Genomic DNA, 13557 nt, shown 5'->3' with positions numbered 1-13557 from the left:
TCTGTTCGACCTTCTCTATCATCTCTCCTTAAAAAAACAGCCACCGCTATCCCATGCATCCAACAAACCCCCCACCCCCCCCCCCCCCCCCCCCCCCACTCAATTGCAGCCCTTCAATGTGTCCCAAATGACCACTCTGAACCCCAATTACATGCAATGATGCAATAGACAATATCTCCCCCCCCCCCCCCCCCCCCCACCCAATTCAATTGCAGCCCTTCAATGTGTCCCAAATGACCACTCTGAACCCCAATTACATGCAATGATGCAATAGACAATATGCCCCCCCCCCCCCCCCCCCCCCCATTCAATTGTAGCCCTTCAATGTGTCCCAAATGACCACTCTGAACCCCAATTACATGCAATGATGCAATAGACAATATGTAAGAGAACGCCTCCTCAATCAAATAGATGAATAATCAGTACTGCTGATGGGTTAAGGAGGTGTTCCTCTAATTTTGTGATTGCAAAGAGAAAAAAAATCAAATTTTAGCGCCAATCACTCCTGCATCAATAATTTGGTCTTGTTTGGGGAAGAAGAGGTCGGGTCTCTATCCTAGCTGTTGGAGAGCAAATTCAGATTTGTGACCTTGGATTTCCTTCATCCTCCATGGCCTGGTCTCTCGATCGGGCACCCAAACTAGTGAGAACTAGAATGAAAGGTAAAGAAGGTTCAAAAAAGAAAAAGAAATGTAAAAGGTAAAGCGGAACACAGTCTGCGATCGGTCGAGGAGAGAGAGAGACGTGGCCTCGCAGGGAAGGGAGGAGAGAGAGGAATCTTGGGGTAAAATTGTCATATTAAGAAAACTGTCGTGGCCCTAACATAGTGAATCGTGGCAATATCGCCACCCTTTGCCTAATCATACTCCACGGGGTGCTCGGGGTTTCACTATAATGAAAAGATGAACAACATTACAATAGGAGGCAACTCTAGCTTTGCTTTTATAATCCAACTAGTACATCAAAAAAAAAAAACCTAAATTAAAAAATGCGCTTCTCGCGTAATTTCGAGTGTCCGTTCGTCCGGACCAACTTTACTATAGCCCGGATCAGATTTCTAGAAACTTCAAATTCTTCAATCTGTTCACGGTGGTCCGGACCAGGGTCACAAAAAACTAATCGGTCTTCACACTCAACATTCAGAAGTATTTTTGTGGTAAAATTGTTACCCGTAAAAACAATTTTAGCAAATTAGGCCCAGTCGATTGTGGAGATGGACCAACCAATATGGACAGTTGATTCGGCCGAATGCAATAGCAGGGGCGATCGATATACGTGGGACCTCTATCTCTAGGTCAATTAAGCATATACACTGGGGCAAACAATTCTTCATAACCCCCAAAATCTTAGATCAAGTCCACCTATAAATTTGAGGAGCAACCAGCTGGGTGTTCTTTTCAGATGCAAACAATTCTTCTTTTGCTTTTCAGGTTGCAACTGGGGTGTTGTTCTAAGCTTTTTTTCTACAATATCATCGATATCAAAGAGAGGCTGGGGCGCCACAGAATGGAATATATCTTCAAGAAGGTACAAAGTTAAGACACCACTTGATAGAAATCTTGAAGAGTAATGAAAATTCGCTGCCACATATTTCCTCGATCAATTGCTACAAATTAATGACATATTGAACCAAGAATCAGATTCTCAAATTATTTGACTTTTGAATCCTCCTCTCCCCCATGATTATCCTAGTTTTGTGGGAGTTGGGGGAGCTGTAGCATGCTGTCTCGGCTAAGGGGGCCTCGCTCCGATATTGTTCTAATGATTGAAAACGTTCACTTCGTAGAACTCGTTAAATTGAACATGCATGTAAAAAATCAACTTGATCGGATATCATTAAATACGTAATCGACATATTGAATGTAATTTAAAAGTCCTCAATAAAATCAGTGAATTAACCCAGACATTGTCAAAGAAATACTTTAGGTATTGAACCACTAAAAATATACTGTAATTCTCACTAGTTAACTTTTGGGAATGTTATAACATTTCCAACAGCCTCAAGCAATAGGCGAATTTTAGGAATTTTGCACATTCCTATTTGGGCATATACCTCAAATTTTTAGCTTAAAATTTTCATTTATTTGCAGTTTACCTCATCTCGATATACTGATTAAAAAAATATAAACTCATAATGATCATGATGCATGGGATTAACTTCTTAAGTAATACATGGTTGCCGTATACGTATTTCATAAGATCCACATCATTGCGCAAGAAATCCCCCTCTTTTTTTCCCTTGCGAGAAAAGCACTTCCATTGCTGCTATTACCGCGAAACGTACAAACGCACCACTTATTAATAGGGGCGAGAAAAAAACCATCAAATTATGATTTCAGTCCAAACCAACCCAATCCAAACCGAATAATTTGATTCAATTTTCGGATTTTGTGATTTGGTTCTGATTTTAAAAAAGAAAAATCCTATAGACAAAGAACGAATACTCTTAAAAGATGATATCATCCACGTGGCAGTTGGGACCCATCCACCCACCCAAATTTTCTTTTCTTTCTGAGTGTTGCTACAGCTCCTGACGCTCCGCCGGGCTCACTCCGGCCACCGGACGGCCGATTTAAGCAGTCCAAAAATTCAAAAAAAAAAAAAAAACGAGTGGGTCTACGTGAGAATCAACGGCATTCGATGTGTGTAGATACACAATCCAAACACTCCATTGCTGTCCGGTGGCCGGAGTGAGCCCGACGGAGCGTCAGGATCCCTTGGTCGTGTACCGTACACTTTCCGTTTCTTTCTCTTATCTCAGGTCAGGCCCTCGTCCTCTCTCTCTCCTCTTCGTGCAAAGGACCCTCTGTTTTCTACTTTTTGATTTTGCCGCTAAACCGGCGACACCCACCCGCGACTCCCATCTCCACTGGCGGCCACCATCACCACCGGCGACCAACCCTTCGCAAAAATCGGGACACCTCCCGCACGCGAAAATCGATTCTAGTGAACTCATTCCCCTGATGGAGTACTCAATTCGATTCTTGTAAATCTGAGATAGAGAACCAACCCTATGTCTTGTGTTCTTTAATACTAACTTTTTAAATTACTTACTCGTTTAGGAACCGGAATAAAAAACGAAGGGTTCTTTTTAGGATACTTGATCGAATTCAGACAAATCCCCCTTTGTTCAATCAATTAGCAAACTAGAATGAATCACAAGAACCCATAAAAATCAAATCAAATATCAAGTCCATCACAGAAGAGCAGACACACATAGAACCTTTAATTTGATTACAATCAACACAAGTTTGGCACCCCATCAATTGGCAATCAACAGTTACCGAATCATCATGTCGGTAATTGCCCTGATCGAGAGCCAAGATCTGGACTTCAGGCCGACGGACCTCTTCTTCACATACACCATGTCTCGTCATGGTAAATCTGGTCGTCGGTACCTTACAACCCGACCCAAAAAGAGCCCTCTGATCGAAGGTTTATCCGACACGGATAAATGGGCCGATTTTTACCTTGAAGTTCACGGGAACTACGAGTTTGGCGACGGTCTACGTCGGTACACAGTCCCTAAGGTTAAGGATACAAGAGGTACCACAGAACCGCTCTTTTTCTATTTTAGTAAATTTTCGTTCGGGTTTTCTTTTGTTGCCTAACGCTTTCATCTCTGCCATCTTTCGTTTGCAGAGCTCGGTCCTATATCGAAGGGGCTTAATACTAATTCCCGAGAGAAAGCCTGTGATACGCTTCTCGCCCAGGTTTACCAACATGCTCCAACTTTGCTCGACTATATACCCTCGTACAAGGGTGTGCTGAGGAGGAAGGAAAAGGGCAAAGAACCCGAGCCAGGAAAGAAGAAAACAGGCGCCTTAAAGACAACTGTAGCTTCTAAGAAGGGGGGAGGTTCAGACGTTGAGGGAGTTCGGCAGAAGAGGCAACAGGGTGTGCGCTTGCCGAAGATTGGATTTACGGCCGAGGAGTGGCTTACTCCATTTTCATCCGACGATTTAATCGCTCCCATTGCCGAAGATATGTCGAGGAGGAATATCCCCAGGCCTGTCATCCCAACGAAGTCGGCTAACCCAGCTCGAAGCCGAGGCTCTTCGGACCAGCAGCTTCAACAAAAAGAAAAATGACAGAAGACATCTGAGGATGTTCCACCATCAAACCTTTCTCAATCAGCTCCATCAACTGTTGCACGAGCCTTTCCGCCCAAGGAACAAAGGAATCTTCCCGAACCTCACATCGACCTTACCGACCCTACGACGGAGGCAGCCATTCATCGTCAATTCAGCCCTTCTTACACCATGTCTGACGGCAGGGTCCTGCAACTGAGTGATTCCATTAAGGAATAACCAAATCTTGCAGTGACGCTCCTAAAGGGTCTAGCTCTTCCGAGAGACTATGATCAGGTGCCGACCGACCTAATCCTTGGGCTTGGAGAAATGTGTTCCCATCTTGTGCAGGTATTACTCGCGCTTAGTTTTTGTACTTGAGATTTTTTTTCCTTTGGAATTTCCTTGTGGTAATCTTTATTTCCATGTTTTGGATAGGCCGGACAAGCTGCCTTGAAGGCTTATGACAAGGCCACCAAAGTCTCTGCCGAGCGTGAACGATACAGATCTGACCGGGATTCCTACCGAACCAAGTGGAGGATCTCAGATCAACAAGCAAAGGATGCTGAAGCAGAGGTGGAGAGGCTGAAGAAGGAGCTTGCCGACGTTAAGGCTGCTGCCGAGGCCGATGTTGAAAAAACGAGGGTAGAAGAAAAAGAGAAACTCAAAGCTGCTGACGCCAAAGGCTATGAGGCCGGAATAAACCGAGCCGCACTGGAGTACACCCAGATAGCACATAAGATGGTGAATGACGAGCTTGAGGCTCGGCTTCCCGATTTCTTTAAGCTGGGGTATACTGCCGGTGCCGAGGCGATGGCTGCGGTAATGGCAATTCAAGCCGATTCTGGCTTTCTGAAGCAGCTTCCCGAGCCGATCGTGCCTGACTTGGAGCTTCCGTACACCGAAGAAGAGTGCCAACCGTTACCTCCTGAGGATGATGATGAAGAGATGGTCAATGCGCCTGCGGCCGATCAACAGGAGAAGGTTGGTGAAGGTGACAGTCACTCCAAGGTTCAAGACGAAGTTGCTGAAGATGCCCGAGTTTAGGATTCTCCTTAAGTTTTGTTTTGTTTCTGAATATTTTGCAAGGGATTTAAACTTTGTTTTGGACTGGACGGCTCCAAACATTAGGAATTTGCCGTGCCAGATGTAATAGTTTGAAGAGGGACGGCGTTGAATTGTTTATTTAGCCGAGCCTTCTTATGTAGGGGTTTTCTGAATTTCCAGCTTTTCAGTGACTTAGAAAAATTTCTCAAATTTGTTACTGTACTGAATATTTCTCTTATGCCTTAGAAATATTTTCTGAGTTTTGGCCGAATGTCAAGCAACATTGGCTTGTTTTCAAGGTTTTGATAATTACTCATGATAGCCCCTATTTTGATGTAAGGCTCGGCTCAAAATGCCAGTCTTATGCCAAGGTAATAGGTGAAGTAATTTTTTGATGTGGCCATTTAGTTCAAGTCAAGTTATGAACATAGCCGTGCTGAGAACAAACTTTTAAGTTCATCTATTGTTTTGTGTTTGGACGTCAAGTTGTCCGAGTTTGTCATTATTTACTTGTAACAGCCCCTACGCTGGTATGAGGCTCGGCTCAAAATGCCAGCCTTGTACCAAGGTAATATGTTAAGTAAATATTTGAAGTGGCAAATAGTTCCAGTCAAAGTATGAACATAGCCGAACCAATATGTTGATCGAATTGTGGCTGGAAAGCAAGTTGTCCGAGCCATAATGTGTTTGTGGTCAATAAATCCGAACGTAGTTGTAATGGTTAGAATGCCGAGCTATAGTGATCGATGTTTGAACATTGTAATAAAATATAGAGAACATTGATGCTTCAGAAATAGGAGAGACTTTTCATTAAATAAAAGATGACCAAAACAGGTACAACATTTTGTTAAGAGAAAAGTAATAGACTTGATAGCTGGTGTGATAGATTGAGACCGATGAGAAACTTCAAAGGTATGCCTTCCTGAGGTTTAGAGCGTTCCAGGGGTTTTCAATTTCCCTTCCTTCTTTGTCTTCTAACTTGTATGAGCCATTGCCGACCTCTTTAATCACCCTGTAGGGTCCTTCCCAATTTGGTTTGAATTTTGTCTTTTGGTTGGCTCGGACAACTTTACGCCAGACCCAGTCGTCGGTTCTGAACTTCTTAAGCCTTACGCTCTGATTGTAGCCCCGAGCGACTTCCTGCTGATAGTTGGCTAACTTGAGCTGGGCATCGTCTCGCTTTTCTTCGGTTAAAATAAGCTCGGTTGCCACTGCATCATTGTTGGTTTGGGGATCAAAGGTTTCAGTACGCAGGGTTGGGAACCTGGATTTAAGTGGGATGACAGCCTCCATGCCGAAGGCCATTGCAAAGGGAGTTTGGCCAGTGGAGCATCTTGGAGTGGAGCGGTAGGCCCAAAGGACCCGAGGCAGTTCTTCGGCCCATCTTCCTCTTTTAGAGTCTAGCCGACGTTTGATGCCAGCACAGACAGTCTTGTTTGTAGCTTCGGCCTGGCCGTTGCCCTGGGGGTAGGATAGGGTTGAATTGAAAAATCTGATTTCGAACTCAACGCAAAGTCCTGTTAACTATTTGTAGACGAATTAAGAACCATTATCCGAAACTATTGCATAAGGCACGCCGAACCTTGTGACGATGTTCCTCCAAACAAATCTCCGAACGTCTGCTTCAGTTGTTGTGACAAGTGGCTCGGCTTCCACCCACTTTGAAAAATAATCCGTTGCAATTATCAAAAACTTGAAGCCCCCAGGGGCAGTTGGGAGTTTGCCAACTATATCCAAGCCCCACTGGGCAAAGGGCCAAGGGCTAGTGATAGGTTTGAGAGATTGAGTGGGCTGCCTCGGTATAGGGGAAAAAAGTGGCAAGGTTTGCACTTTTCGACTACTTCTTCATAATCCTTCTTCATTCCTTTCTAGAAGTATCCTTGACTGAGAGCTTTTTGACAGAGAGAACATCCGCCGGAGTGACAACCGCAGCTTCCAGAGTGAAGTTCGGTCAAAATGATAGGGACCTCAGTTGGATGAACAACTCGAAGATATGGCCCTGTGAAGCTTTTTCTGTAGAGTTGGCCGTGCTCAGAGATCCAATAGTAGGCTGCCTTGCTGCGTACACGGTGGGCCTCTTTTTGTCCGAGGGTAGCGTATCATTTTTGAGAAACGAGACGATCTCATCCATCCAACTAGGGCCGAGGGGTATGTTGAGAACTTCGTCCGAGAGTTCAAAGCTTGGCTGGTGGATTCGCCGAGGCTGATGTGTCTGTATTCGGATGCTTTGCTTGCCGAAGCCAAACTTGCAAGAGCATCGGCATGAGCATTGTTCTCTTTGTTGATCTGTTCGATGTGGAATCCCTTGAACCCTCGGATTAGTTCAAGAGCCGTAGCCTGATACTTTATTATCCTAGGGTCCTGAGCTTCATAATCCCCTGTTACTTGGTTGACAATCAACTGAGAGTCACAGAAAACTTGTAGGTCTTCAACTTGTAAACTTGTCGCGGCTCGGAGTCCAGCCAACAGTGCTTCATACTCAGCTTCGTTGTTTGTGGCTGGGAAGTTGATCATGATAGCACTTTCGTGTAGGATTCCACAAGGGTTTACAAGGACAACCCCTGCACCCGCACCGTTGCTGTTTGATGCCCCATCAACGTGTAACTTCCAAACGTCTCCACTAAATAAGTTCCACGTTTTTCGAGCCTCTTGTTGTTCTAGCATTCCATAATTAGGCTTCACCAATGCTTCTTCATCCGGGCTTCCAGGGGTGAATTCTGCAATGAAATCTGCTTATACTTGGGCCTTGATTGCTATTCGAGGCTCAAAGTGAATGTCAAAATTTGCTAATTCAACCGCCCACTGAGATACTCTGCTTGATGGGTCGGCCTTCCTCAAGAGATTTTTAAGTGGAAACTTCGTGAGGACAATGATGGGGTGCTCTTGGAAATAGGGGAGCAATTTCCGAGCTGCTGTAACCAATGCTAGAAGAAGCTTCTCCAGTGGCAGATATCTAGTCTGTGCTGGGAGTAAGGTTCGGCTAATAAAGTAAATTGGTTGGTCTTCAAGGCCTTCCTGTCGGACAAGTGTCGAGCTCACAGCATGTGAAGAGACAGCTAAGTAGAGATGGAGGTTTTCAAAAGCTTTTGGTTTGACGAGAAGAGGCGCCGAACAAAGATAAGATTTCAGCTCGGTTAGGGCTGCGTCGCAATCTTCCGTCCATTTGAAACTTCGTCGGCTTTGCTTTTTAAGGGTTTGGAAGAAGACATGGCATTTATCAGATGAGCGGCTAATAAACCTGTTAAGAGCCGCTGCCATCCCTGTTAGCTTCTGAATTTCTCGAGGAGTAGATGGTGGTTTTAATTCCTGGAAAGCTGAGATCTGGTTCGGATATGCTTCGATACCACGCCGAGTGACCAAATAACCGAGGAACTTGCTGGAACTAACTCCGAAGGCGCATTTGTCGGCGTTAAGCCGTAGTTTGTACTTCTTCAATATTGCAAAGACTTCGGCAAGATGAGAGAGGTGGTTCTCGGCTTTGAGACTCTTAACGACCATATCATCAATATAAGCTTCCATGATCTCGCCGATGAGAATTCCGAACAATAGGTATATCATTCTTTAAAATGTGGCCCCCGCATTCTTAAGGCCGAACGGCATAACCAGGTAGCAGAAGAGGCCCCTGGGTGTGATGAACGCCGTCTTTTCCATATCGTCGGGGTCCATGGCTATCTGGTGGTAACCTCGATAAGCATCCAAGAAACTTGGCCGAGCGTGACCCGCCGTTGCATCTACCAATTGATCAATCTTTGGAAGGGGGAGGCAATCCTTAGGGCAAGCATCATTCAAGTTGGTGTAGTTCACGTAGACTATCCATTTTCCATTCTTCTTCTTTACCACCACAGGGTTCGCGAGCCAAGTGGGGTATTGCACTTCTTTGATTGCACCAGCTTCTAGAAGCTTGTCTACTTCTTCATTAACTGCTTCGGCATGAATTGTGGCCGAACGACGAGGCTTTTGAATGACTGGCTTTGTTGATTTTGAAACGTTGAGTGAGTGATGGATAAGCTTTGGGTCGATGCCTGGCATATCGTACGGCTTCCATGCAAAGACTTCAATGTTGCTCTTCAGGAACTGAAACGTTTCATCACTCTCGGCTTTGGGCAAACCGGCGCCGAGCATAAAATAACGAGATGCATCCTCATTGAGTGGGAATTTGACAAGGTCTTCAATGGATTTTTCTTCAGGAAGAGATCTGACGTCCTCGAGAACCGGTTTGTCAGGGACTTCAACCCAATGAACTCGTTTGGAGCTTGATGTCTTTCCGATGGCCGAGACGTAACATTGTCTGGCCTGTAACTGGTCTCCGAACAGATCTTCTTGTTTGCCGTTAGCGCCGATGTACCTGACCACCTGGTGGTAGGTTGAGGCGACGGCTTTTATTGAATGGAGCCAATTTCGACCAAGGATTGCGTTGTATGGGCTCGGGGCGTCCACAACGACGAATTCTAGATTAGAAGCGACCGGGCCCGTAACAACAGGGAGGGTAATCCTTCTGAGAGGCCAAACGGGAGTGCCACTGAATCCAATCAGAGGAACTTCTGCTGGGAGAAGGCACAACTCTGGAATTTTGAGCTCCTTAAAGAGAGATAAGTACATTACTTCTGCCGAGCTTCCTTGATCAATAAGCACCCTTTTGACGGAGTGAGTTGAGATTTGGATTGTGACCACCAGAGCGTCGCTATAGGGTGTTTGGACGCGTTGAAGATCTTGCTCGGTAAGAGTGATTAACCAGGGACGCTCAAGCATTTTGATTCTTTTAGGAGCACGATCGATGGAAAAAATTTGGGTAACTTTCTCAGCTTTGACAAGCTCTAGATGAAGCTGTTTTGCTGCCTCCTTTGTTGTTGACCCATGAATAACGTTGATCACTCCAACCGGACGTGGAATAGGATTCGGTCCACCAGCGTTCGGCTGTCTCCTCGGTGTTTTCGTCCAGTCAATATGATCATCAAGAAGTCCCTGTGCCGCTAGATTTTCCAAAAGTGCTTTATAGGGAGCACAAGCGGTGGTGTAATGCCCGAGCTCATTGTGGTACGAGCATCTTTTCCGACCATTGTTATTGCCTTCTTCTGTGTTCAACTTGGGAGGGTTCGGCCAGACAAAGAACGGTTCCCTCTCTAACGTACGGAGGAGGAAATAAATTGGCTCTTTAAAAACGGTGGTTTCCGCTATATAGTCGTGAGCTTTTGGACCCTTTTTGTCTGCCGTCTTGACTGTGTCGACCTGCTTCTTTGGCTGGACCGCGACCACAGGCTTTGGGGGTGCAATTTGGGGCGTGGGGATATGAAGGCTTTGAGGTGCGATTGGATTTTGTCCTCCTTGAAGTTCTCGCTCGGCGAGGAACTCTTCGTAGGAACAAAACTGTTCAACCGTCTCATTAGCTCGTTCATTCCATGAGGCGCCCGTATTGCCAACTCATCTAAAATCTTGCTTCTAGTTTCCAACCCATTTTTGAAGTTCCTTGCTGCCCAGTATTGATCAACACCGGGTATTTCGTTAAACAATTGCCAGTAACGTTCGGCATACTTCAGAAGCGTTTCGCCGGCCCTCTTCCTCATTTGAGCCAGGGCATCTTCTTCCTTGGCTTGCTTGTTGCTTGTGATGAACCGATAGTTAAAAGCCTTTTCAAGCTCTTTGAAACTATGGATCGATCCTGCCTCTAGCTGGTTGAACCAAAGCAGGCCGAGGCGCCCAAGACTCGATGGGAATGCTTTGCACATGATAGCATCGTCATCGGTGACGCATGAGATGGTGCTTCTGTAACTGATGAGATGGGTGTATGCTTCGGTTGTGCTGGGGTCGAACTTCTGGAACTTCGGGAGGTGAAAACCTGGATTCAGCAACGTGGCTTGGATTTTTACCGAGAAGGGTGATTCCGTCAGCTTTTTCAATTGATACTCGTGGGTTGGCCGAGGGGGGAGACCTTCCCGAGCGTTCCGAGACTTCTTCGATGCTCGGTTTTCTTGTTCCCTTTGTTTTCCTTCTTCCTCATCTTGCTGACGTTGAGATCCCCTTTCTCTCTTCTCTATGGGGACCCTTCTGTAGTCCTTTTCTGGAAGGTTTTCAGTATGGTAGACCCTTCGTCGACTGGGACGATCGTCTTGCCGAACGACCACACTTACGCTCTTCTCACGGTTAAGTTTCCGAGCGCTTACCGAATTTGTTGCTCGTCCTTCGTAGGCTTTTTCCCGAGGGACTTCGTCATGTTCAAAACGATGGCTCTGGGGCTCTTTCCCATTTTTTCGAGGCATTCGGCTTCTTGGCCGTTCGAATTTGTATGGGATGAGAGCCTGATCGTTATCTTGAAATTCCACGGTATCGTAGCTTTGGGAGCCCTGGGAGTATTCGTCTCCAGCCGATGAACTTGAGAAAACAGTATGTGGGCTCCCTTCTCGTCGCACTTCTCTTCCTTTAAGTCCCGCACCATTGCCGAGGCGTTGATGAACTGGGGAGAAGTGCTGCCTAAGGCGAGCGCTATCCCCAGCTCAGTGCTCTGCTAATGGTGGGTCCAAGCGATCGTGGACTGAGATTCTATGTGGCCGTGTATCACCACCCAGAGGAGGAGGTGGTGGAAGGTTTCCTCTCCGGCGCCGTCCCTGAGATCCAGAATGGGATGCCGACGGAAATTCTTTGGCCTTAATCTTTTCGATCTCCATTTTTAGAATTGCAACGTCAGCGTTGGTCTGTTCTTGCTGTTGTTCTAGCATTTGTACGTATGCTAGAGCGTCTTCACTTAAGCCTACTGGACGTTGGATGGAGGAGCTCACGCCTGGTGGAGTAAATCCAGGAGGGTGAGATGATGAGGCAGCGTTGATACCGGTTTCAGAGGTAATGTGCAAAGAGGAACTGAGGGGTTGAAAAAGAGGAGGTGGAGGTGCTCCGCCCATTTCTTTTTGGAGGAGACTGGTGGAGATCTGGTGGAGTGACGTTTTTAAGGACAGAATAGGTGGTCGAGGTGGGGGAGCCGCCGTGGATCTCAGAAAATATTTTCACATCGGGTTCACCAAATTGTGGGGGCTCCGTTCCGTGTGGGTTATGTTTTCTGAATGTGGGCTCGAGGTTAGCTCCTGACTCCTTGCTTTGTCCTGCAAAACGAAGCACGACTAAAAGACTACACTGGAGGTTCTCCGGGATGGCCCTCCGGTGCAAGAGTCAGTTTTCTTGCAAGGAAGAATTAGGGATTAGGAGCTAGGGTTTGTTCTGTGCATACCTCTTCTAAGAAGGCATAATGGGATATTTATATAAAACCCTTAGCTTGGTCTCCAATGTCACACCAACGCTCAACACGCGTCGGCTGATGTCACTCTTACATCAGGTTTAGGGTTTTGCAACCGTTTTCAAGATGAGCTGGCACCTTCACGTGCCCCCATCATTATCCTCATAACCGTTTGAATGACGTCACGACCATCATCATTGCCACGGCTACTGTTCTAACGCAGACGGGCTGGATCGTCGGCCACGCCACACTCGGAATCGAGCATGTCGTGCGACCTTGGCAACCGTCCAAACGAATGTATTCCCCGCCCATGCGGGTGCTCGGACTGGAGCGTTTATGGAAGTAGTAATTAACGGGACCTTCGGCTACGGGGACCCTCGGCTACGGTTGCTATTCCGAACGTTAAGAGAAAAATGACCTGGAGCTGAAAGGAATATTGGATCACGTTCGGAGATGGCTCGAGCCATTTTGCTCGGCCTGCTACACGTTCGATTTTGTTTTGGATCATATATAGTTCATTTCAAATTAAGATATCTCTTCTTCTTTTTTCGATACGTCGGAAATTCATTCAAAAAACTAGAGGACGCAGGTCCACAACAAGAGTTATAAAGTAATTACAACCATGCCAGCCTAAAACGGCCAAAGCGATTAATCTAAAACCCGCCTCATATTTAGGCTATCTCTAATAAGGAAATTCATTCAAGATATCCCTTTTTGCCAACTATTTAAGACAATCAAATTATACTAATGAAAAGTCATTTGAAACTTGTTTTGAATCAGTTCCATTAAAATCATCGAAAGCAACTGATCGAAATTCGTTAAAGTCACATATACCTGAATCTATTTTCATATTGTCTTACCCAATAAATATACCATTGCATGAAAAAGAATATGTGTATATGTATACACGCATACCACGTTTCAAACAAACTCCGAACAGAAACTATTAAGTACGTCTATATAAATCTACTGACAAACCATTTGATCCATGTAAACACCCCAATTCGTCTACATAAACGGCTAAGCCTTGCTTTGGGCGACCAAATGATAAAAAAGTTAGTTACACACGCCGCAAGGCAAGAGTCTGGTTGAACCAAGGTTTGATGAGGATGACCCTAGGTAATAGCCTAATACTATTAGGGAGTGAGACAGGAGTCCTTAGGAAGCACCTAAGAATTAAGCTTAATTTTTTAGAAGACTGAGAACGGAAAGAAGTAACGT

At 45.7% G+C, this 13557-nt stretch overlaps 1 protein-coding gene across 1 annotated transcript in view; it reads right to left on the bottom strand.

Annotated features, from left to right (window-relative positions):
• Positions 1 to 13557, bottom strand: part of LOC131328944 (glycine-rich cell wall structural protein-like) — a 28795-nt gene that overhangs the window by 1807 nt on the left and 13431 nt on the right. The gene's annotated exons all lie outside the window — the stretch shown is intronic.

The sequence above is a fragment of the Rhododendron vialii genome, chromosome 6a, assembly GCF_030253575.1.
Source record: "Rhododendron vialii isolate Sample 1 chromosome 6a, ASM3025357v1".
Classification (NCBI taxonomy): domain Eukaryota; kingdom Viridiplantae; phylum Streptophyta; class Magnoliopsida; order Ericales; family Ericaceae; genus Rhododendron; species Rhododendron vialii.
Note: the sequence above shows the minus strand (reverse complement) of the source record. Positions and strands in the feature narration are given on the sequence as shown.